The sequence below is a fragment of the Eumetopias jubatus genome, unplaced genomic scaffold (genome assembly GCF_037043125.1).
Source record: "Eumetopias jubatus isolate StellerSeaLion01/CBP00866 unplaced genomic scaffold, mEumJub1_p1.0 scaffold_17, whole genome shotgun sequence".
In the NCBI taxonomy this organism is placed as follows: domain Eukaryota; kingdom Metazoa; phylum Chordata; class Mammalia; order Carnivora; family Otariidae; genus Eumetopias; species Eumetopias jubatus.
In genome coordinates, this window is record NW_028274823.1 from 32,370,186 (window position 1) to 32,396,261 (window position 26,076).

The following is a 26,076-nucleotide window of genomic DNA, read 5'->3' on the forward strand; positions in this document are numbered from 1 at the left end:
TTCGTGTCATCTTTGAATGATTGGTTATACAGATCTTGCTTTGTACCAGCTACCCAAACGAATGGATGACTTGTTCTGGTCAATGAACTGATCGCGAGCAGAAGTGAGACACATGACATGACTTCCAGGCCAGGTTATTTTCATGGGTCTGAAGATGCGGTGCAGAGTCATTAGAGATGTAAATTATCTTCAAGGATGGAAGCAGAACAGAGAGCTGGGCATAGAATTCACATCTACTTACTCCTTATACAATTCTCTTTCAATGCTGGCCTCCAAGAATACTAGATATGATATGATATGTGATATGATACCATACTGGTTATTATATATTTTTTAAAATTTTATTTACTTTTGCGAGAGAGTGAGCAAGCACGAGCAGGGGGTGGGGGGGCGGAGGGAAAAGCAGACTCCCTGCTGAACAAGGAGCCTGATGTGGGACTCGATCCCAGAACCCTGGGATCATGGGGGCACCTGGGTGGCTCAGTCGGTTAAGTGTCTGCCTTGGCTCAGGTCATGATCCCAGGGTCCTGGGATTGAGTCCCGCATGGAGCTCCTTGCTCGGTGGGGAGCCTGCTTCTCCCTCTCCCACTCCCTCTGCCTATCGCTCCCTCTGCTTGTGCTCTCTCTCTCTCAAAAATAAATAAATGAAACCTAAAAAAAAAAAAAGAACCCTGGGATCATGACCTTAGCTGAAGGCCAATGCTTAACCAACTGACCCACCCAGGCGCCCCATACTAGGTTATTATAAAAAGTAGCTTCATCAGTGTATGTGAATCTTAATTATTTCTTGAAGATAATAAAGTATTAATACAAAAAAAAAGGCTCAGTCGTTAAGCGTCTGCCTTCGGCTCCGGTCATGATCCCAGGATCCTGGGATCGAGCCCCGCATCGGGCTCCCTGCTCCGCGGGAAGCCTGCTTCTCCTCTTCCTCTCCCCCTGTTTGTGTTCCCTCTCTCACTGTGTCTCTCTCTCTGTGAAATAAATAAAATCTTTAAAAAAAATTACAGATTTCTTAAAAACCTAAACCTACCTGTTTAGGGGGAAAAAACCAGAGTAACTTATATGAATTTGTGGAATAATGATACTATTTATTGAGTACTCCAAGTCTTGAGCTAAGCACTTTGCCTGCCTTATTTTATTTCATACTGAAAACAATTCTACAAAATAGGTACTATTTTTAAATCTCATCTTAGAGATGGGAAAAATAAAGCACACAGAGTTTAAATATCTCACTCTAATTCACACAACAGGTAGATGGAAAAATTTGAACTCAGGAGATTCTAGTAATTTGGTTTTTATCCTTTTCACTGTAGTGTTTCACAGAGGAAGGTAAATGCTAGTGTGGCTTTGTATGTAATTAAAAGATAGCCAAACTTCCTTTTTACTTTGTCTATATCAATTTAAACACCGTGCTATTGACATTTAACAAATGCTTACCCACTAAGTCTTTGAAGTTCTACATCATTTAATTGGGATTGTTGTTTCTTCAGAGCATAAAAGCTCCTGGGCTAATACAGTTATTCCTGAAAGATGATAAAAGCATTAGAATATATTTAATAATTCCACTAATCAATCCACACTCTTTTAAAAAAAATCCCATTAATATTCTTTTATTTGTAATTTCTCATTGAAATGCCTTCTCAAGTTCAAGCGCTGTCATTTGTCACTAAAGCCATGTTATGCTGAATGTCTTATACAATTACATATGGTTATGACTTATTTTGCCTGCAGCACAGGCCTTTAATTTCTTCTCAAGCGTTGTCTTATTGATCTAATAACAGTTCTTTCCAAATCAATTGAAATGCAGAAGTAATAAATTCCAAAGCATATACTGTAGAAGACTTGAAATATAGCATAAAACAAAGGACAACTCCCCTGTTCATGTAATGGGTGACATTTCACATTCAGAGAAAGAGAATAAATATACTCAAGTGATGAATGACATCTTGATCTTTTCCACACGTTCACTTAAAAAAAAAAAAAGAAGAAAATATAACCTCCACTAGTTGCTTGCAGTTGACGTAACCTTAGCATAAAAAAAAAAAGTCTTCTTGAAAATGATTCTGTAACATCTCTCTGAAAGCTTTTATTCTTTCAGAGTCTGCTTGACAGATGCTCTCCTAGATGCAGAGTGCTAATGATGCCAATAAACTAGGCGTTCCAAACAGAGAGGGATGTTGCTGCACAGACACTCTTTCATATTGTGTGACACTTTAGATTCTGGCAAACTCAATTGGTCACTTCTTTCACCTATCACCCTTTCAGAAACTTCAGGACCATTGTCATCATTATACTTCTGAAATCGGTTGGACATCACTTTTGAAAATGCTTTATGACCTTCAACAAATCACTGATTTTTCCCGCCCTCATTTTCTACTTCTTTAAAAGGAGAACGTTGGACTAAGTATTCCCAACTTTCCTTAGAGCTTGAGTTATCTTAAGTTATTAGAATTCATCAATGTCAAGTGCTTGAAAGTTTCAAGCAAATAATTTTACATTTACATATTTTCATAAAATACTTCAATGTGTAAAAAAGAATTACAAACTGTGTAGTACATACCATGGCATATTATGTAAAATAAGTAGACTCAACTTTGGATGAACCCACACATCTTAATTTGACATAACTAATATTATAGTAACTGATATTTGTTCTTCATATGTGTATATCACCTTCAGAGCTTAAGATAGTAGGAGTTTTCCAGGAAGGAGACAGTATATGTAGGAAATTTATGCATACCTCTTGGTGAAAGCATGGCCAACAGCTTCAAAATTTGGCACATACCTTAAGGGGATATGAAAACTAGAAGTCTTCATTTGACCCCTGAAATATCCAGTGTCTTCCTACAACCCCATGTATATACCAAAATTTCTTGCTGTTCCCTGCATGTGGGTCTTCTGCCCCAGGGCCAGTTCTGGATTCTCAGCTTCCAGCTATAGTCAGCAAGTGTCCCCAGGGCAAACATATCTATAGATCCTCAGTATCATTCAGTACTCCCTCTAAGGCCATCAACTGTTATCTATTTTGGTGCAGTGCCCCCTCCCCCACTAGTAGATACTGTGTTATGCTTTTTTTTTCAAATTCGTATCTGAATCTTTAGTCAAATGTATACTTTGCCTTGTGTATTGTGGTTTCACTGTTTGGGGAATATATATCTGAATCAACTTTCAAATGCATATTTTACCTTATTTACTTTTTTAAAATTTTATTTTATTATGTTATGTTAATCACCATACATTACATCATTAGTTTTTTTTTTAAGATTTTATTTATTTATTTGAGAGAGAGAATTAGATAGAGAGAGCATGAGAGAGGGGAGGGTCCGAGGGAGAAGAAGACTCACTGTTGAGCAGGGAGCCTGATGCGGGACTCGATCCCAGGACTCCAGGATCATGACCTGAGCCGAAGGCAGTCACTTAACCAACTGAGCCACCCAGGCGCCCTACATCATTAGTTTTTGATGTAGTGTTCCATGATTCATTGTTTGCACATAATACACAGCGCTCATTCAATACGTGCCCACTTTAATACCCATCACCAGGCTAACCCATCCCCCCACCCCCTCCCCTCTAGAACCCTCAGTTTGTTTCTCAGCCTCCATAGTCTCTCATGGTTCATCTCCCCCTCCGATTTCCCCCCTTCAGTTTTCCCTTCCTACTATCTTCTTTTTTTTTAGCATATAATGTATTATTTGTTTCAGAGGTACAGGTCTGTGATTCATCAGTCTTACACAATTCACAGCACTCACCATAGCACATACCCTCCCCAATGTCCATCACCCAGCCACCCCATCCCTCCCACCCCCCACCATTCCAGCAACCCTCAGTTTGTTTCCTGAGATTAAGAATTCCTCTTATCAGTGAGATCATATGATACATGTCTTTCACCTTATTTACTCTTAATACCCCACACGGCCCACAAATCATTTTTCAAACACAAGAAAAAAGAGGGGCATCTGGCTGGCTCAGGTGGTAGTACAGCATGTGGCTCTTGATCTCAGGGTCCTGAGTCTGAGCCCCAAGCTGGGCATAGTGCTTACTTTAAAAAAAAAAAAAGAAGAAGAAGAAGAAGTAGTAGCTTTCACGACTTTGAATTCTGTCAATATGAGAGGCTAGACACTATAAAACATTCCATTACTCCAAAGCAAGGAGATTCTGGAAGAGGTTAATTTTTTAATACTTCACAAGGGATTGCAATAAATAAAGAAAGTCTTCAAGTTGTCCATAATAAAAAGTATGCTAAAACCAGAATGGGAGTGTGAGCAGCAAAACGCTTGCAGGCTATACTGCCCTGAGGGTAAATATATCAGTGTATCAATTGTTCAGAAACCAAACCTTGGGCTGGTTCCAAATAGACTTCTTGAACCTTGAACCTGAGAGCCTAAATTGAGGAAAGATCTTTGAAAAAGGCTAAAGTAGTTCCCAAGATGGTAGTTCCTGTTGGCTCCCAGTAGAAGCATCAAAAAATCCCAGTTTAGGGGCGCCTGGGTGGCTCAGTTGTTTAAGCGACTGCCTTCGGCTCAGGTCATGATCCTGGAGTCCCGGGATCGAGTCCCACATCGGGCTCCCTGCTCAGCAGGGAGTCTGCTTCTCCCTCTGACCCTCTTCCCTCTCGTGCTCTCTATTTCTCATTCTCTCTCTCTCAAATAAATAAATAAAATCTTTAAAAAAAACAAAAACAAAAAATCCCAGTTTGGGCCTGTAGGATCCCCAAAGATAAATACATAATCTTACAATCAGAGATTGGCAAACATAAGAGAAAATAAGCCACTACGACCTACAATCAGAACAACAGATTTAGACTTCCATGATTATCAGATACTGGAATTATAAAATCGAAACATAAAAAACTTTGTATGAAATTTTAAAATTGAATTACAAAAATGATCAAGCCAATAAGAGACTATCTACCAAAAGTGGGAATTTTTAAAATAGAATTAGAGTGTATTTGGGGCAACTGGGTGGTTCAGTTGGTTAAGTGTCTGCCTTAGCCTCAGGTCATGATCTCAGGGTCCTGGGACCCAGCCTCCCCTCCCCCAGGCTTGGCTCCCTGCTCAGCAGGGAGTCTGCTTCTTCCTCTCCCTCTGCACCAGCCCCCGGCTCCTGCTCTCTCGCACTCTCTCAAATTAATACTTTATTTTTGTTAAGATTTTATTTACTTATTTGAAAGAGAGAGAGCATGAGCTGGGGGAGAGGCAGATGGAGAGAGAGAGGCTGACTCTCGGCTGAGCCAGGGGCCTGATGTGGAGCTCAATCCCAAGACCCTGGGAACATGACCTGAGCCAAAGGCAGATGCTTAACTGACCGAGCCACCCAGGCGCCCCTCAAATAAGTAAAATCTTTTAAAAAAAAAAAAAAAAGAAAGGAAGGAAGAAATAGAGTGTTCTTGAAAATATATGTTAAAAATATAATTGTTGACATTTTAAAATTTCATAAAGCCATTGGTTGAACAGCAGATTAGACACAGATGTTAAGGATGTAATGGAAGTTGGATCTAAATAAATTACTCAGAATGACATAAAAGAAACAAGGGGATGAACAGTTTGAAAGTGGGATTGGGAAACATGGAAAATAGAATAATTAATCTAATTTATGGATTTCTGGGAGATAAATTAGTGAGAACAGAAAAGAAATAGCTGATAAGTTAATAGATGATAACTTTTCACTACTGACAAAAGATATAAATCCATAAACATCCAAAACATTGCAAGCTTGATAAATAAAACACTCTACACCTAGGTACTTTATAAACTCCAGAACACAAAGGAATACTTTACAAGCGGCTTAGGAGAAAAAAAATGATTTGGAATGAATGACCACCTGACTGCAGAATCCACAGCAACAATTCAGGTTAGAAAACAAACTGAGCAACGTCTTCCAAGTGCCAAAAGAACCTATTAACCTGGAATCAGAAAATGATGAAGGACAGTTGGAAGGCAGGCAGGCAGGGCCCCCCTGCCCTAAGAGGAAACCACCCTTAGAAGGATTTTGTACCACCCTAGAAGGAGCCCTCCACCCTTTCCCACGTGATAGATAGATGACAAAAAATCGATTGGATGACAGGTGCATGGAGAGTGAGAGTTAATCAGATTGCAACAGCCCGCCAACAAGCCCATAAAAACCCCTAGACTTACAAACTTGTTGTAACCCTCTCGGGTCCCTCTCTCTTTGGGGGCTTTGTACTATCCCTCAGTATTACCCTCCCTCTTTGGGAGCTTTGTACTATCTATCACTCAATAAACTTAACTACTGTTCAGTAAAACCTTGCTTTGCTGCCCACCACTCTGGTTTACCTCTTCATTCTTCAAAGTGGCATGACCAAGAAACTCGGGCACGGAAGGAAAAGGAAATCCTGTAACAAAAAACATTTGTCCACTCTCAGTTCTGTACCTAGCAAAATTATCTTTCAAGAATGAAGGCAGGAGCACCTGGGTGGCTCAGTAGGTTGGGCGCTGGACTCTTGATTTTGGCTCAGATCTCAGGAGTCCTAGGATCCAGCGGCATCTTGGGCTTCTGGCCCAACAGGGAGTCTTGCTTGTCTCCCTCTTCCTCTTCTCCCCCCACCTCGCCTGTGCCCACCTGTGCACGCGTGCACTCTCTCTCTCCGTCTCAAATAAATCTTAAAAAAGAAAGAGAGCCAGGGTGCCTAGGTAGCTCGGTCGTTAAGCATCTGCCTTTGGATCAGGTCATGATCCCAACGTCCTGGGATCAAGTCCCACATCGGGCTCCCTGCTCAGCGGGAGGCCTGCTTCTCCCTCTCCCACTCCTCCTGCTTGTGTTCCCTCTCCCGCTGTCTCTCTCTCTGTCAAATAAATAAAACTTTAAAAAAATGAGGGCAGAATAAGTTATTTTGAGATTAATATTTGAGAGAATCTGCCATAGATCTTCCCCAAAAGAATTTTTTTTTTTTTGTAACCAAAAGAACTTTAAAAAAATGACTTTTGGAAGAAGAAAAATCTTGGAACAAAGACCTGAGATCTGGTGAGTAATAGTGAGCAAAGAAATTGGTAAAATTGTGGGTAACATTAAATAAACATTTTTATATGAAGTAAAAAATCTTACAATGTCTCATTTGTGTGTTTTTTAAAGGACTAAATGAAAATACTGAGTAACAATAAGTTATGAGTTAGGAGTGAAGGATTTAGAGGTAAAGACTTTGTATAATTCAGCAGAGGAACAGATATGAGCTATAGAGTTATTGGTATAAGTAGGCATGATAAAATTTTCAAGAATAAGTAGTAAAAGAATGGGAATAGTATATAGATCTTAAAAATGTAAGAGGTAAAATGAAATAAAAAAAGAACCAACAAGGGCGCCTGTGTGGCTCAGTTGGTTAAGCGACTGCCTTCGGCTCAGGTCATGAGCCTGGAGTCCCGGGATCGAGTCCCTCATCGGGCTCCCTGCTAGGCGGGGAGCCTGCTTCTCCCTCTGACCCTCCCCACTCTCATGCTCTCTCTCTATCTCTCATTCTCTCTCTCAAATAAATAAATAAAATCTTTAAAAAAAAAACAACAAAACCTTTAATTTTTTTTTTAAGATTTTATTTATTTGACAGAGAGAGACACAGTGAGAGAGGGAACACAAGCAGGAGGTGTGGGAGAGGGAGAAGCAGGCTTCCCGCTGAGCAGGGAGCCCGATGTGGGGCTCGATCCCAGCACCCTGGGATCATGACCTGAGCCAAAGGCAAACGCCTAATGACTTGGCCACCCAGATACCCCAAAAACTTTTAACTTTTTAAAGAAAAAAAAGGAAATTATTGAAAAAGCAAAACATATACACAGCGAAAAGTTAGATGATAGAAACAAATTCTAATACACGCTTAGACTAAAATTCCAGTTAAAATTCAGAGATTGTCAGATTGTTATAAAAAAGAATGTCCAGACTTTCTAGGGCTGGCCATAAATGAATAATGGGTACTATACGTACTCTCTCACCATTTACAACTATGAAATTGCCAAAATACATGAAGCAATTATTTATAGGCATTGAACAATAGATAGTGCTGATCTGTGATCTTTGAGAAAATGAAATACATGAGGTGAGCTCCATATCCAATCCAGTTTTCTGCCTGGGCACCGTCTCCAAACCATGGTGCAAGGAGGTGGAGCCTAAGCAGAGCATAGAGATCTTGCTGAGCGCAGGAGGCAGAAACTGGAGTTCTAGAATACTGTAGTGACTGTAATGTGTGAGGCGGGTTAGAAGAAAGGAAAGAGCTGCACAAAAAAGCAGCTCAAAAATTATGCAAAGGGATTCCTTTATTGGAAATCTAGTCGTTGACTGAATGCTAAGTAAGCTGCACGTGCCCGAGAAAACATCCAGGAGACCTGAGAGAAAACAGCTGCTAGGGATTTGTAAGAACAGAGATCCTGGAGTCACAGAGTGCTGGGAGATTAGAGTTCTAAGCAGACAAAGTAGAGAGATCTTGATGTTTTACTCTGGGTAAAACATGTTTTACTTTGAGTTTGGATCTCAAAACTTTCATGCTTAAGGAACAGGGCTCCTTTAGCTGTTGAATACGGGAACTCTAGATTCGCCCTAAAAAAGTAAAAAAAACAAAGCTCTGACAAGATCCGGCTAATCCAAATTAAAAATTAACTTACTTCCAGAAAAAGAAAAGAAAATGTCTATTTAACATTTTAAATAGACATTTTAAGAAGTAACTTTTTTTTTAAGATTTTATTTATTTGACAGAGAGACACACAGTGAGAGAGGGAACACAAGCAGGGGGAGTGGGAGAGGGAGAAGCAGGCTTCCCGCCGAGCAGGGAGCCGGATGCGGGGCTCGATCCCAGGATCCTGGGATTATGACCTGAGCCAAAGGCAGATGCTTAATGACTGAGCCACCCAGGCGCCCCTAAGAAGTAACATTTTAAGAAGACAACAAAATCCAGCTGCTCTGCAATGTAGTATGAACAACATTCAATAAAACTTACTAGTTCTAAGACTATACTTTCAGGGATCATTTCTACAGTTTGTTACTAGAGAAGTTTCTCTGAATGTGTAGAGTACCTGAAACCACGAGGAGGGGGAACAGTGTCCCTTGGTGAGCAAGAAGCTGACTCTGGGTGTTCTTTTTGCAACTGTGCTTTGTCATTGATGATTGTTCTTGTCCTTCAGAGAAGCTAGAGGGAAGGGATGCCATCTGAGTAAAACAAACAAACAAAAAAACTTACTAGTTGTGAGGAGGAGAATGTGATAAATCACCAGGGAGGAGACAAAAATAGAAACATATTCAGAGATGGCAGAGATTTTGTTTTTAAAGGTTTTATTTATTTATTTGACAGAGAGCAAGAGAGCACAAGCAGGGGGAGAGGCAGAGGAGGAGGGAGAAGCCGGCTCCTGGTCCCGATGACAGAGAATTTTTTTTAAAGGACCTCAGAACAGGGGCGCCTGGGTGGCTCAGTCGGTTAAGCGTCTGCCTTCAGCTCAGGTCATGATCCCAGGGTCCTGGGATCGAGCCCCGCATCGGGCTCCCTGCTTCTCCCTCTTCCTCTGCTGCTCCCCCTGCTTGTACTCTCTTTTTCTGTCAAATAAATAAATAAAATCTTAAAAAATAAATAAATAAAAGACCTCAAAATAGCTATTATAGATATGTGAACTCCTTGAGGGTAAAAACCATGCCTTCTCCCAAGGAGGTAGTACAGGCTAAGAGCTAAGAGTAGGGGCTCTGGCATCAAGCATATGTATACCTGGGTTCAAATCTCAGATCTGACATTTGATAATTATGTAAAATTTGGAAAGGTATTTAAGTTGTTCAAGCCCCGGTTACTTAACCTTAAAAATGGGAAAATGAATATCTTCCTAAAGTTGTCCTGGGATTAAGTGAGATAATGTACAAGGAGTATCTAACACAGGAGTAAGAGCTCTGTTAATATTATCCATTATTGCATATACCATAGCACAGACTGGCTTATTCTACATGTTCAGTATTTTGAATCAAGAAAGGAATGAATGACTCCGGAGGCTTTTATCAAGCCCAGTGGCACTCAAATCTGGTCTGAATGTTAGAAACCAGCTGGGGTAGGATTAGTGAGCATTATGTTGTCAAATCCACTCAAGGCATCAAGCAACTGACCAAATGGAGAAGGGGTAAGCAACACCTGTGGTCTGGCCTCTTGCAATGAGAAAACAGCCAAGAGCGCCAGTTGAATTAAGTACTCAAGTTACTGGAGCCACTTTAGGGAGAACTGAGGACCAAATGTGCCCCACCCAGCTGGAAGCACCTTGTTTATCTGCCGCTCTCCGTTACTGATTAACAGTAGGCACCCCCTCTTGCCACACCCTCTTGCTCAAACACAATTAAATTTTAAAATAACATGACTTTAGGAAGAACCGGACAAAGTGCAGGTACTTACTTGGTCAGTGGTCAATAGGTGGGAATTGGCAGGGTATAAGTAGCAATGATAGCTGGGAATCAGAAAACACTTTGTACCCATGTACTTTGACAAAGAATCAGATCCAAGTTCTGCCCCTAGAGTAGAGGAAGATAGGGAGCCTTCAGAGCTAGGTGTGGGAATCTGTTTAAAATCCCAAACTCAGGATCAAAACCAGATCACATGGAATCTGAACTTTTTATGTTACAAACTCTGACCCTCATGGAATCTCCTTTGGCCATGCCCAAGAGATGTCTGAACCTGAGACGCAGAGTAGGATTGTGAGGAGGGCACTAGAGAGGCAGGTAGGGGCTTCAGTTTTAGTTTGGGCTTTAACACTAGCTCCCTATGTACATTTTCTGATCTTCTAGGCCTTTCCCAAAGTGTCTCCCCAGGATGTTAATGGGTGTTATGGAAAAAAGGGATCTGGTTAACCAATATTTCCCAGTGTATCATATGTGAACCACTGGTGATAGATGAGATGACTCTAGGAAGTTCTGGGTTGAAATTAACATTTTCCCATTCTACTTAGTTTTGGCAAATGATCTAAATTTTCCATTGAGAGCAGTGATATCAAATGTTCTTTAGACTGTATTTTTTAAAAGGTGAGAGGATTTATTTTTTTTTAAAGATTTTATTTATTTGTTTGAGAGAGAGAGAATGAGAGAGAGCACAAGAGGGTCAGAGGGAGAAGCAGACTCCCTGCTGAGCAAGGAGCCGGATGTGAGACTCGATCCTGGGACTCCAGGATCATGACCTGAGCTGAAGGCAGTCGCTTAACCAACTGAACCACCCAGGTGCCCCAAAACGTGAGTGGATTTAAAGAAGAAGGTTAAGTCAATAACAGCACAGACTGTCTGCAGATATGGCAAAAGACATGGAGGTGGTATACAATGACTGAAATTTGAGAAAAGTTTTGTTAAGCCGAATTGAACTGGCTTATTTTTCAGAGATTGTCTCGTGTCGATGAACATTTTGCCTCTTCAAGAAGGGATTTGGCATCAAGCCTTTCTTTAATTCATTTGACTATAGAATTTCTCTTTCCTTGAAAATAGCAGAGTGTCTTGCTGAACTCTTTATCTGGAGATTTCATTTTGGGAAATGCTGATGAGAAATGCTGAGGTGGCTTTTAGATCTGACCTTAGGACCTTGGCTCCTTCTCCTCCCCTATGTTTGATGTTAAATCTTAGAAGACAATTCAGGGATGGGGCTGGAAATGGGTGTCAAAGGAGATTTATAGAATGGCAAAAAGCACATTAGCTTCTAAATGCAATGTGGTATCCTGGTTTGGATCCTGGAACTGAAAAAGGCATTCGCTGGAAAAAACTACTGAAATTAGTTTAGTTTAGTTTAGTTTAGTTTAGTTTAGTTTAGTTTAGTTAATACTAGTTAAAACTAACAACATAGAGTCTGGGGTTTCATTAACAATAATGTGCTAAGGTTGGTTTCTTAGTTTTGACAATGTACTGTGTAATATAAGATGTTAACAATAGGGGGACCTATGGGCGCCTGGGTGGCTCAGTTGGTTAAGTGACTGCCTTCGGCTCAGGTCATGATCCTGGAGTCCCTGGATCGAGTCCCACATCGGGCTCCCTGCTCGGCAGGGAGTCTGCTTCTCCCTCTGACCCCCTTCCCTCTCGTGCTCTCTATCTCTCATTCTCTCTCTCTCGAATAAATAAATGAAATCTTTAAAAACAAAAAAAAACAATAGGGGGACCTAGGGGCTGGGCCAGCAGACTGTAGATGGAGCTATGGGGTCCCGTAGGCAAAGCCACCAAGCCCGGTAACATTTCCTACTCCTTTGCCTGGTCTTGTGCTGCTCAGCATGAAAAGACAAGGGCTAAGCTAAACTCAAGAGCAGTCACAAGAGGAAACTCAAGAGGAATCACATTCATTCACCAAACCCTTGCTTAGGCACTTCCACGTGTCTTTGTTGGTACCAAATTTGGCCCAGAAAGAAGGCCCTGGTAACTGCAAAAGAAGGGGCATTTCCCACCCTCCTCTCCCACATTCTGTTCTGGTTACTCAGCCCTCCTGGTCACAGAATAGCCCCTACAACATTATTCAACTTCAAATGAGGAGGCCAAAGTCCCCTTGGGGCCAGAGAAGGTAAAATTTTCTAGTCCAAGGACCTGAGCACGCTCACCTATCTGATTGGAGAGCTACAGTCAGATTGGGCCATAAAATTGTCAGTGGGTGTTGGTGGACAAGGCAGGTAGATTGGAGGAGGAAAGTTCTGGCTGAGAGAGGCTATGGTTCTGTAACTCTGCTAACCTTCCCCAGACCCTGTGTCTAGGTGATAAATGGGTGGAGAAGAGAGAGAGGTAACCACTTACTTCCATGTGTAGACAGATCCTGGTATTTATTACAGGCTTATCACAAAAGTCTACAAGTTAGGGCGCCTGAGTGGCTCAGATGGTTAAGCGTCTGCCTTCTGCTCAGGTCATGATCCCAGGGTCCTGGGATCAAGTCCCACATAGGGCTTCCTGCTCCTTGGGAGCCTGCTTCTCCCTCTGCCTCTCTCTCTGTCTCTCATGAATAAATAAATAAAATCTTTTTAAAAAAGTCTACAAGTTATTATATTTCATAACAAACAGTTATTGCAGGCACAGAAGGAAAACAAGACCTAAGGGGAACGGAAAGGGAGATAAGTATCAACAGAAACAACAAACACATTTTATGAGGGGCCTCTCTTAAGGGCTCTTCTTGGAGAATCCTGGTCCACCTAAAATGTTAACACAGAATCTTCAAGATAAAATTTCTTCTCATTGATACAAATTAACATGAATATATGTAATACATGTAATTGTTCTCAGGGTAGTGTCAGTGTGGTGGGAAGGAAGGAGAAAGACAATGGGAAGACCTGGTTTGGACAATGCACTTGACTGAGAAGTATGTGGTTAAGTATATTCAGAATCACGTGTAGTCAAAGTTTCACTGTCTTTTCCAACTGGTTAAGGAAACGCTATTGCTTCTTTCTTTTTTTTTTTTTTTAAGATTTTATTTATTTATTTCACAGAGAGAGCGAGAGAGGGAACACAAGCAGGGGGAACAGCAGGCAGAGGGAAAAGCAGGCTTCCCGCTGAGCAGGGAGCCTGACGCGGAGCTCCATCCCAACACCCTGGAATCATGACTTGAGTTGAAAGCAGATGCTTAACCGACTGAGCCACCCAGACGCCCCAACTATTGCTTCTTTCTACATTAATATGTTTCTAGCTATTTAACCAAACCCACTTACTAATTTCAATGCTTTTTTTTTTAGGACACAAAGTTTGCTTTAAATATTTTTTGGGGGGAAAGGACACTACACTTCAACTCAATTAAGAGAAACATTTTTACAGTCGTGAGGTCTTTTATTTTCTTTACAATTATCATGCCATGAATTCATAGGGAATGGGTTCCAGCAGTTCGGGCTCCTTTCCATTGGTTTTCACAAAGTGTGCTTCTCTGGGTGGGGCAGGCTGGTGCTTCAGTTGAACCCAAGTACCTTTCTCTTTGGCTTCCTTCTTTTTCTGATCATTTTCCTTCACACACTCCAGGAAGATATCTCGGCTTTTTTTTTTTTTTTTTAAGATTTTATTTATTTATTTGACAGAGAGAGTGAGAGAGCACAAGCAGGGGGAGCAGGAGAAGGAGAGGGAGAAGCAGGCTCCCCACTGAGCAGGGAGCCTGATGTGGGGCTCAATTGCAGGACCCTGGGATCATGACCTGAGCCAAAGGCAGACACTTAACCATCTGAGCCACCCAGGCGCCCCATCTCAGCTCTTTGAGTGTTTAATATGCTCAATGCGTACATTAATTCTTTTGGCAAGAATCTTGCCCTTAACTTGTTTGTTTACAACAATCCCAACAGCATGCTGAGTAACATTGTATAGACTCTTCCAGTTTTGCCATGTTTTTTTTTAAGACTTTTTTTAAAGATTTTATTTATTTATTTGACAGAAAAAGAGAGATTGCGAGAGCAGGAACACAAGCAGGGGGAGTGGGAGAGGGAGAAGCAGGCTTCCCACTGAGCAGGGAGCCCGATGCGGGGCTCAACCCCAGGACCCTGGGATCATGACCTGAGCCGAAGGCAGACGCTTAACGACTGAGCCACCCAGGCGCCCCTGTCTCGGCTCTTTGAGTGTTTAATATGCTCAATGCGTACATTAATTCTCTTGGCAAGAATCTTGCCCTTAACTTGTTTGTTTACAACAATGCCAACCACATGCTGAGTAATATTGTAGACTCTTCCAGTTTTGCCATGGTAACATTTGTGGGGCATTCCTTTTTGAACAGTGCCCATTCCCTTGATGTCCACAATGTCACCTTTCTTATAGATTTGCATGTATGTGGCCAAAGGAACAACTCCATGTTTTCTAAAAGGTCTAGAGAATATATAGTGGGTACCTCTCCTCTTTCCCTTTGTGTTGGTCATTTTGGCAAATTACTGGAAGATGGCAGTTCCGGTTGAAAGATTAACTTCAATGCTTTTAATCAGTTCTTTTTTAGATTCCTAGTACTAAAACTATATCATCTACAAATAATGATTTTTGTTTCTTCCTTTTGATGTTCATTCCTCTTATTTTATTTCATATCTTACTGCATGGGGAAGAATTTTCAAAACAGTAGATGATGATTAATAATAACAGTTCTTGGGGCGCCTGGGTGGCTCAGGCTTAGTTAAGCGTCTGCCTTTGGCTCAGGTCATGATCCCGGGGTCCTGGGATCGAGCCCCACATCGGGCTTCCTGCTCAGCAGGAAGCCTGCTTCTCCCTCTCCCATTCCCCCTGCTTGTGTTCCCTCTCTCACTGTATATCTCTCTGTCAGATAAATAAATAAAATCTTTAAAATAATAATAATAACAGTTCTCATCATTATCATTATGATCATTATTTTGAAAGAGTGCTTCTCATGTTTCCCCTTTAATTTTATTTGGTTTTGATGAACTGTTCTTTATCATATCAGACCATTTTTCCCACATAGCGATTCATCTCTTCTCTCTACCAGTTGGACTCCCACCCATTCTACAAAGATCATATGAAGCCCCTTATTCTTATGAAGTCTGTATATACAAAAGTATGTGTAAATAAACACCCAGCTAAACTCAATGTCGTTTTATTTACAGTTCATAAAGGACTTTCATATACAGATTCTCACTGGATGCTCTTGACACACTATGGCGTAAGCATTGCTAGGACTTCTACATAGGAAATTCAATCTTTGTGTGGCTGAGCAACTAGCCCAAGAACTTATAATTAAATTGACTATAGTTTTGCATTTCAGGGAAAAGATATTTATATCTCAAGGAGTTGCAAGAGTTGAGACAATCCAAAATGTCACATCCAACTTACAAAATAAGGTATTGAAAAGCATCTTTCACTTTTCCACTTGCTCCCCCCATCCCAGTGTGGTTCAGGCTGCACCACACTCGCTTAGAGCTCCTGGCTCCCTCTAAGTTAGTACCGTCATTGTCTCTCTCCAGCTGCACTCTTGATCATCTACGAGGACCTCCTCAGCCATGTTGAGATGTTCTCTGACATCTATAAGATCCAGAAGACTGCGGATGGGCTGTGCCTAAAGGCGGAAGGGAAGATGGTCAGTAGGACAGAGGGTAACATTGATGACTTGCTCATTGGTGGAAATGCTTCCTTGAAGGCTGGGAGGGCGAAGGTACCAAAAGCACAATCATCCCTGGTGTTAGTATTGTCATGAACCATCACTTGCAGGAAACTAGCTTCACAGAAGAAGCCTACAGAAGGTACATCAAAGATTATACGAAATCAATCAAAGGCAAACTTGAAGAACAGAGGACAGAAGGAGTAAAACCTTTTATGACAGGGGCCACAGAACAGATCAAGCACATCCTTGCTAATTTCAAAAACTACCAGTTCTTTATTGGTGAAAACATGAATCCAGATGGCATGGCTGCTCTGCTGGACTCCCGTGAGGATGGTGACACCCCAAATATGATTTTCTTTAAGGATGGCTTAGAAATGGAAAAATGAGGGTGCCTGGGTGGCTCAGTCGTTAAGCATCTGCCTTCGGCTCAGCTCATGATCTCAGGGTCCTGGGATCGAGCCCCGCGTCGGGCTCCCTGCTCAGCGGGAGGCCTGCTTCTCCCTCTCCCACTCCCCCTGCTTGTGTTCCCTCTCTCTGTCAAATAAATAAATAAACAAATAAATCTTTTTTAAAAAAAGAAAGAAATGGAAAAAAGGGGGGCACCTGGGTGGCTGAGTCGGTTCAGCATCCAACTCTTGATTTCAACTCATGTCTTGATCTCAGGGACATGAGTTCAAGCCCCACATTGGGCTCCATGCTGGGCATGGAGCCTACTTAAAAAAAACAAGAAGTAGGGGCGCCTGGGTGGCTCAGTTGGTTAAGCGTCTGCCTTCAGCTCAGGCCATGGTCCGAGGGCCCTGGGATCAAGCCCCGCATCGGGCTCCCTGCTCAGTGGGGACCCTGCTTCTCCCTCTCCCACTGCCCCTGCTTGTTCTCTTCCTCTCTCTCTCTTTCTCTCTCTGTCAAATAAATAAATAAATCTTAAAAAAAGAAGAAGAAATATGGATTGATTTTGATGACAGCCATCTCAACCTCTTTTCTGAGCATCAGTTTCTTTTCTTTCTTTTTTTTTAAGATTTTATTTATTTATTTGAAGGAGAGAGAATGAGAGAGAGAGAGCACATGAATGGGGGAGGGTCAGAGGGAGAAGCAGGCTCCCTGCTGAGCAGGGAGCCCAATGTGGAACTCAATCCCAGGACCCTGGGATCATGACCTAAGCCAAAGGCAGTCGCTTAACCAACTGAGTCACCCAAGTGCCCTGAGAATCAGTTTCTAACATGGGACGGCTTAAGGACAGCTCCATTCAGATGGCCTGCAGGAACCCCAAACTCCAGAATTCAATTTTTCACTTTTTCTCCCCAAACCTCCCCTTTCTCCTCCTTTCTCTGTTTGGGTAGATAGCATGACCACCATCATCAGTGCCCTGGGAGTAATCCTTCACATCACTTGTTACCTCTTCCCACCTCTCCCTCTACATACACTCTCTGCATCCTATTTCTGCGGCCTCTGAAATATGTCTCAAGTTCATGCACTTCCTGACTCCCACAGCCCTAGTTTGGGCAACCGTCACCCTTTGCCCATTGGTGCAGAGCCTCCTAATCAATCTCCTAGCATCCCTCTGTTCACTTAGGAATTCTTCCAGTTGCAAGTAACAGGATACCCTGCTTAAAATGGATTTTATTTTATTTTATTTATTTTTTTAAAGATTTTATTTATTTATTTGACAGAGAGAGACACAGCGAGAGAGGGAACACAAGCAGGGGGAGTGGGAGAGGGAGAAGCAGGCTTCTGGCAGAGCAGGGAGCCCAATGTGGGGCTTGATCCCAGGACCCTGGGATCATGACCTAAGCTGAAGGCAAGACGCTTAACGACTGAGCCACCCAGGCACCCCTTAAAATGGATTTTAAAATGGGGTTGATTTCCCCCCATATTATAAGAAATCTAGAGATAGACACTTGTGGCTTTGCTTCCGTCCATCTCTGTCAGGGCTGTCATCTCTATTAATCTTGGCTTTTTTTCTCAGGTTTTTCTCATGAGATAAGACATCCCGTCAGTGTTCAAGGGCAGGGAGAAAGCAGAAAGGCAGTGCTCAAGCTTCTCCTAAGTACGGTCAAAGTGTTCCCAGAATGCTTTGGGAGACGTTCCCTTAACTCTTTAGCCAGAATTGGGTTCCTGACTCCCATCACCACACCTAGCTGCAAGAGTGGCTGAGAAAATGGGAAACAGGATAGCTCAGACCTGGGGACTGACCGTTTTTGTATGGCCCTTGAGCTAACAACAGGTTTTATGTGTTCAAGCGTTGTTAAAAAACAAAAAACAAAAATGAACACCTAACAAAAGCCGTATGGCCCATGAAACATAAAGTATTTTTTATCTGATTCCTTACCGGAAGAGTTTGCTGACCCCTGAATTAGATCAAATATAATTTCCTAAAATGTAAACCTCATTTGATCATTCCTCAGTTTTAAAAATCCTTCAGGGTATCCGAAGGATGAAGTGGATTTTAGCCTTACCCTTAATAAGCCCTATGAGGTCCTGCCTGATTTTGCTTACCTTTTCAATCTTATTTGCTCCTTATACTCTATGGTCTGGCCATCCTAGACTATTTTTTTGTAGGTTCCTGTATTATATTCCTATTGTTCTTGTAACAAATTACCACAAACTTCATGATTAAAACAACATAAATGCATTATCTTACAGTCCTGGAGGTCAAAATTTCAAAATGGGTTTTTCTGGAGTAAAATCCAAGCATTAGGGCGCCTGGGTGGCTCAGTTGGTTGGGCGACTGCCTTCGGCTCAGGTCATGATCCTGGAGTCTTGGGATCAAGTCCCGCATCAGGCTCCCTGCTCGGCGGGGAGTCTACTTCTCCCTCTGACCCTCCCCCCTCTCATGCTCTTATCTCATTCTCTCTCTCAAATAAATAAATAAAATCTTTAAAAAAAATAAAAATAAAATAAAATCCAAGCATTAGCAGGGCTGTGTTCCTTCTGGATTCTCTCTGGGAGAACTTCTAGAAAAGTTCCCTTGCCTTGTCCAGCTTCTGGAGGCTTACCTGCCTTCCTTAGCCCGTGGCCTCATTGTCCATTTGCAAAGCCACACTGCAGCATTTTCAAAGCTCTCTGACTTTGACCTACCACCTCCCTCTTTCAAGTAAAAGGACTCCGTAATTATACTGTGCCACCAAGACAGTCCAGGATAACTTCTCCATCTCAAGATCCTTAATTTAGTCACATCTGCAAAACCCTTTTTGTCAGGTAAGGTTCCATATTCACAGATTTCGGGGATTAGGTTGTGATCTTTGGGGGCCATTATTCCACCTACCATAGTGCTTCACCCTGCCCAGTTGGGGTCTTTACGTTTGCTCTTCTCTCTCCCTGAGAGAGGTTTTCCCTTGGCCTGGCTAAACCCAGATTATCCTTCAGCCCCAGTCTAGGTGACACTTACTCTGGGAAGTCTTCCTGGACCTCATTGACATGTGTTTTCAGTGTTCAGTACTTCTCTGTCTTAGCAATGATCACACTATTTTAAATGGCTTGGTTAAGCTTCAGTCTCCCCCCACAACACCACAAAAGGGCAAAATCATGTTAGTTTTCCTTGGTGTTGTATCCTCAGCGTGGTGTCTGGTACATAGTAGGTACTTAACGCATATTTGTAGAATAAATGAATAGATGAACAGATGAATTTCTGAGAGAAAAAGAACTCTGGAATGCCAAGGTTCTAGGCTTTTCTTTCGGGGCTAGCAGGACCACAGATGACTAAAGGAATGACCTGGTCTCTCTGGAACTTTCCTTGGCCCCTAGTAATAAAGTCAAATGGCAACATGAGAGCCAAAGCTGTAGAATTTCCCAACTAGTATGGTCCAATCAGACCTGAGTCACCAAATGACCTGAGAAGTTTGAGTTATCACCAATTTATAACCCAGCCTCATTTACCCATACAGCCTTTGCCACACTCCTTTCTCCCACATATAGCACTGCTTATCACTGTTGCAGAGCTCCTTACCTTCCCTAAGATCAGTAGATTAACCCCAGAAGCTGTAATTATGACCTGCAGGGCCATTCAAATGCCCCTGATATTTCCCTATTTGCTCTTTCTTGAAGGAGTCAGGAAGGCAGCCATTGAAACCAGCCCTTTGGCTCTGGACACAGATTGCCATGCCTTCTGATCTTAGTATTTCAGAGTCTTTATCAAATGCCTGCTTGTGTAGATATAACCACAGTAATAGAGCCAGCCTTGGATGGACAAATATGACAGACTGATTAGGAGTCTGATAAACTCTGAAAGATTTCATGTAGACCAATGACTCTCAACCGTAGCCGCTCATACTGATACTTTAAGCGATGCCAATATCTAGGTCCCACACAGAACATCTAACTCAGAATCTCTGGAGGAGGGCCTTGGCACTCATTGTTGTTGTTGTTGTTTTTAAGCCCCCCCCGGGTAGAGTGACCAACTGTCCCCGTCTCCCCAAGGCTATAGGATTTCCCTGGAAATCAGACTTCCAGTGCTAAAAATAGGACAGCCCCGGGCAATTCAAGTTGGTCACACTGTCAGGAGATGCTGATCTGCATCTTGGTCTGAGAACCACTGAGACTGTTTCTGTGGGTCAAGAAGGTGTGTATTATGGTTGCGCTATTGTTTTCCCCAACCCATATTATGATGGTAAGAGCAATAAGCAAAGATCTTGATTTGAGTCCTGGCTTTGTCACTTACCAAGCGACCTCTGATAAGTAACCTAATCTCTCTGAAACTTGATTTCTTCATCTGCAAAATGGTAATGATAAGACCTACCTGACTGAATGAGCCGTGGTTCTGGATTGCAAACAACAGACACCACTTCTAGTGAATTTAACCAGAAAAGGAATTTATTAGAAGGAATTGGATAGTTCAGAGACTCACTGGGAAGGCTAGCACATACATAGGGAAGGTCTGGTTAGGATACCACCAGGTGCTGCTGTCCGTGGCTCAGTGCTACCAGAACTTCATGAATAATTTCTAATTGACCCTGAGACTTTGCAGTCCTCTCAAGAGTCACTGTTCCAGGCTGAGCATTTAATTGGCTGCGCTAAGACATACTGCATACTCTTAACTGCTCGAATCAGGGAGAGGGCCATTTAAAACACTTTTAAGGAAAGCCTGTGAAAGCCCTTTAAAGGGTAAAACCCTATGCTTCGGGGTTCTCCATTCTGGCTGTAAGTAAGATTATGCACGGAGCTTTTAAAAGATCAGAATCTCAAGGGTGGGGAGAGGGAAGTTTTCATTTTGGATATATTCTATGATCCTTAATCTCACTGAGTCTGAGAACTATTGTCCCAGAGAAACACCTGGTCCTTCTCTATATTGAAAAAGGTTTGGGGAGCTCAGAGAAACTCTTTTCCTTCTACTGTTCCTGAGACAAGATAAGAGTGTTTTGAAAACGAATCCTCACGGTGTAATGCAAACAACAGCATAATATCATAAATACAAAGAAAAAATTATTTTACAGTGCCCATTTGTCTGGTGATAAATCAAGTCTAGTCATAGACGAAAATGACTGTCATGACTTCAGAAATACATGTTTGCCTCTGATTCCCTGATGTTTATCCTGTTTTCCTTTCCTGGTTAATTTGCCCAAGACTATTTTGGGGATGTGATAGAGATTGCTCTACCTTCAGGGAAGCTTGGCTACCTGATAGGAGCTCTGAGTCTACTAAGGAAGAAAGCAATTCTCCCCTGCAGAACCAACTATGCCCTCAGGTGCCTCCCAGAATCTCACGGTTGGAGGTGTTGCCAAGATGGACTCAACCTCTTTCTAAAGACACCATAGGCCCAGGATGAGTTTCTAGGTGGCGGATACTGACCCATATACCTGGGGTTCATTGTTAGTATATGCTAGGGGATTATAAGTGTATAAGACTTATTCTAGTGGATATGATTACATGATATCAAATCGAATAGGTAAGAGAGAACGAGAACTGTCAAAAATCCAGAAATAGTGAAATTGCAAGCACCAGATCAATAAAATGGTATTTAGTAAGAACTTATTGTGCAGATATGAACAGTTTGCAAATTGGGAACTTTCAAATATAAAACTGATATGAAGCTCAGAGGCACGAGGTTATAGGATGGCTTATAGAATGAAAATGAGGAAGTTGTTTAACCTTGACAGTGATTGGTTATTACAATTGGGGATTTCCAGACAGTAGGGGATTGGTGAGAAGTGGTTATTTGATGCCATTTTAAGGAAGCTGATCTGAGTTTCTATTATGATTATCAGACACATGTATAAGAAATAACCTAAGGTTCACTTATGTTCATGAATAAGCTAGATTTAGTTTTGCTTACTTGGCTCAAGGAATTCTCAAGTTTGGTCTCCATTTTGTATTTGATGTTCTTTTAGAAGTACTTCTCTTAAACCATAGTATGGTAAACAGATGAATTGTCCTTCTCTATTCTAAGAAAATATATTTCTACTGAAGTACTTAGGACTAGCCATCTCAAATCAGTATATTCTTTCCTCTGAGAGCTACTGAGGAAACACTGGCAAATCATTTATGTCTAGATTTTGCCCCTGCTACTCCAGGCAGACCAAAATCTACCTTTACCAAATCTCATCCCTAGTATAATTCATGTTAGAATTAATAATAAAAAAAAATACTCATCTTCAATTATTTTCCTCTTAGTCTTAGATTGTGGTTTCCCTAAGGAATTTGAAAGCATGCTTTGTCTGCTCAAAAATATTTATTATCAAATTTGTTCAGAGGAAGATTGCTTTGGGGGAGTATTTCCACAAGTAGCTAATCTCAGGCATTTCATATTGATTTTATATTGTATATAGATTTATTTAGATTTAAATATAAATTTTCCTGAGTATTACTGAATTTTAGGGGTACCATTATTTCGGTCTTTTTGCTTTAGGTGAACTGTCTTATGATTGTAGTTTTGAAACTGTTATAAAAGGACTATGTTTTTATTGTTGAGAACTTGGGGAAGAGAAAAGATTAAGGAAGTAAAACTCCACTATTAACAAAAAAAAACCCCATACTTAATATTTAGGGTGAATTTCTCTCTTTTTTTTTCTTACTTGAGACAATGCTATATATTTAATTTTATATTCTGATGATTTCAACTGTTAGGAAATGTTGTAAGAGATTTTGAAATGGAGGCAAAAAAAGGAACGTAAGAATGATCCCTTAGTGTCCTGTTTACTACACTTCTCCAATGAGAGGTAAGTGATGCAAATTACTCTGGCTTATAGATATGGAAATTTCTTCTGTGGGTGGAGGGGTAAGATTTCCAAATCCCTAAGTAGATAAAGTCAGTTTTGTGTCTATTTGTAAATTCATTAAAGTATTCCTGATTGACCTATTCCTGTGGGATTCTCTGAATTGAACTGGTTTTAATACCTTATCGTTTCCCTCATTAATTAATGAGTGAAATTCAATGTTTGATGAATGGCTTCTTTATATTTACGTGAGAGTCATGATTTTATCTTTTTAAAAAAAATTATCCTAACACAACTAACATTGAATCATACACATTTTTCCATTAACAATTATTTATGAATAGATGTTCTAATGACTCTATGATATGCCCATCATGTGAATTTAAGACATTTTCTTCATTCACTTTCTGATGTCCAAATGTTCTTTACTGTTGCCACGTTTTCAATATTACACTGTTTACAACTTTTCCCTTAAAAAATAAAAGAATGTAATGAGCATCTTCGTGCCCAAATCCTTGTCCACATTTAAAATTTTCCTTAGGATAGATTGCTAGAAATAGATCTACTGAGCTGAAGGGTATTAATACTTTTAAGTCTCTTGAAAGATATTGCCAAACTGCTTTCTTATAAGAGATGCTTCTACCAGCAATGGTAAGACAACTCATTAAACTCTCACCAACATTTAACATTATCACTAAAAAGCTCTGGGAAGAAAGTAACAAATGGTATCTTGTTTTAGTTTAAAATAATTTTTAGGGGTGCCTGGCTGGCTCAATTGGTAGAGCATGTGACTTTTGATCTCAGAGTTGTAAGTTCAAGTCCCACTTTGGGTGTCTTAAAGCAGTAATTTTTAAATTTTATTTATTTATTTATTTATTTATTTATTTATTTATTTAAGATTTTATTTATTTGAGAGAGAGCACAGAAGGAGAGGGAGTGGGAGAAGCAGAACCTCCACTGAGCGGAGAGTCCGATGTGAGGCTCTATTCCAGAACCCTGAGATCATGACCTGAGCTGAAGGCAGACGCTTAGCTGACTGAGCCACCCAGGCGTCCCTAAATTTTATTTTTAATTGTGGTAAAAACACATAAAATTTCCCATCTTAACCATTATTATTGTTGCAGGATTTCTTCTCCTTCGGAGCCTGTGGTTCTTGGTCATGTCGCTTTAAAGAATGAAGTGGTAGACCAGTCAGGTGGGTAGCAAAGCATAGTTTAATGAGTGATAGTAAAGTTTATTGAATTAAGAGTACAAAGCTCCTGAAGAGGGAGGGGACCCAAGAGGGTGACCACCAAGAGTTTCTAAGTCTAAGGGTTTTTATGGGCTTGTTGGTGGGCTGTGTTAATCTGATTAACCTTTCTGCACGTGTCATCCAATCAGGTTTTTGTCATCTATCACGTGGGAAAAGGTGGAGGGGTCCTTCCAGGGTGGTGTAAAGTCCTTTCAAGGGTGGTTACCTCTGGGGGGCAGGGGGACTTGTCCCTGCCTGCCTTTCTTCCAACTGTCCTTCATCATTATGTGTATGGTCCAGTTAGTAGTCCAGCACCTGGGTGGCTCAGTTGGTTGAGCGGCTGCCTTTGGCTCAGGTCATGATCCCAGGGTCCTGGGATCAAGCCCCACATCGGGCTCCTTGCTCAGCAGGGAGCCTGCTTCTCCCTCTCCCTCTGCCTGCCTCTCTGCCTACTTGTGTTCTCTATCTCTGTCAAATAAATAAATAAAATCTTAAAAAAAAAAAAGTATATTCACATTGTTGTGCAGCAGATCTCCAGAACCTTTTCACTTTGCCAAACGAAACTCTATACCCTTCACCCCCTGGTAGCCACTCCTCTACTTTCTGTTTCTATGGATTTGACTACTTATCTCATGTAGGCACAATCATTCAGTATTTGTCTTTTTGTGACTGGCTTTTTTCACTTAGCATAATGTCCTCAAGGTTCATCCATGTTGTAGCATGACGGGATTTCCCTCCTTTTTAAGGCTGAATATTCTATTGTATATATATACCCCAGTTTGTTTATCCTTTCCTCTATCAATATACATTTGGGCTGCTTCCATCTCTTAGCTATTGTGAATAATGTTGCTTTTAAACATGGGTGTGCAAATGTCTTTTTGAGACCCTACTTGCAATTCTTTTGGATATATATCCATAAGTACAATTGCTGGATGATGTGGTCGTTCCATTTTTAATTTTTTGAGGAACTGCTATACCATTTTCCATAGTGGCTGCATCGTTTTTCAATCCCACCAACATTTCATAATGGAGCCAATTTCTCCATATCCCTAGAAACACTTTTTTTAGTAGCCATCTTAATGAGTGTGAGGTGGTATTTCATTGTGCTTTGATTTGCATTTTTTAATGATAAGTGATGTTGAGCATCTTTTCATATGCTTGTTAGCCATTTGTAGATCATTGGAGAAATGTCTGTTTAAGTCCTTCACCCAGTTTTAAATTGAGTTATTTGTTTTTGTTGTGGAGGTTTATTTCTCTGTATATGCTGGATATTAACACTGTACCAGATATATGATTTGCAAATATTTTCTCCTAATCTGTAGGTTGCCTTTTCAACTCTATTGGTTGTATCCTTTGATGCCCAGAAGTTTTAAGTTTGATGTAGTTCTTTTTTTTTATTTTTAATTTTTTTTTTTTAGAGATTTTATCCATTTATTAGAGAGCGAGCGAGAGAGAAACAGCATGAGAGGGGAGAGAGTCAGAGGGAGAAGCAGGCTCCCCACTGAGCTGGGAGCCTGATGTGGAACTCGATCCCAGGACTCCGGGATCATGATCTGAGCTGAAGGCAGTCGCTTAACCCACTGAGCCACCCAGGCGCCCTCTTTTTTTTTATTTTTAAAATTTATTTATTCGAGAGAGAGACAGAGAGCGACAGAGATCGTGAGAGCATGAGCGAGCGGGGAGGAGAGGGAGAAGCAGGCTCCCCGCCGAGCAGGGAGCCGGTGGGG

The 26,076-nt window shown here is 41.3% G+C and overlaps 1 non-coding gene and 1 pseudogene across 1 annotated transcript; both read left to right on the forward strand.

Annotated features, from left to right (window-relative positions):
* Positions 1-8,939: 8,939 nt before the first annotated feature.
* On the forward strand, positions 8,940-9,147 carry LOC114205524 (small nucleolar RNA U3). Its single transcript, XR_003608416.1, has one exon. It is a non-coding gene; the product is annotated as a small nucleolar RNA U3 (small nucleolar RNA).
* A 6,774-nt stretch (positions 9,148-15,921) lies between these two features.
* Positions 15,922-16,359, forward strand: LOC114205487 (translationally-controlled tumor protein-like; annotated as a pseudogene).
* The last annotated feature ends 9,717 nt before the right edge of the window (positions 16,360-26,076 follow it).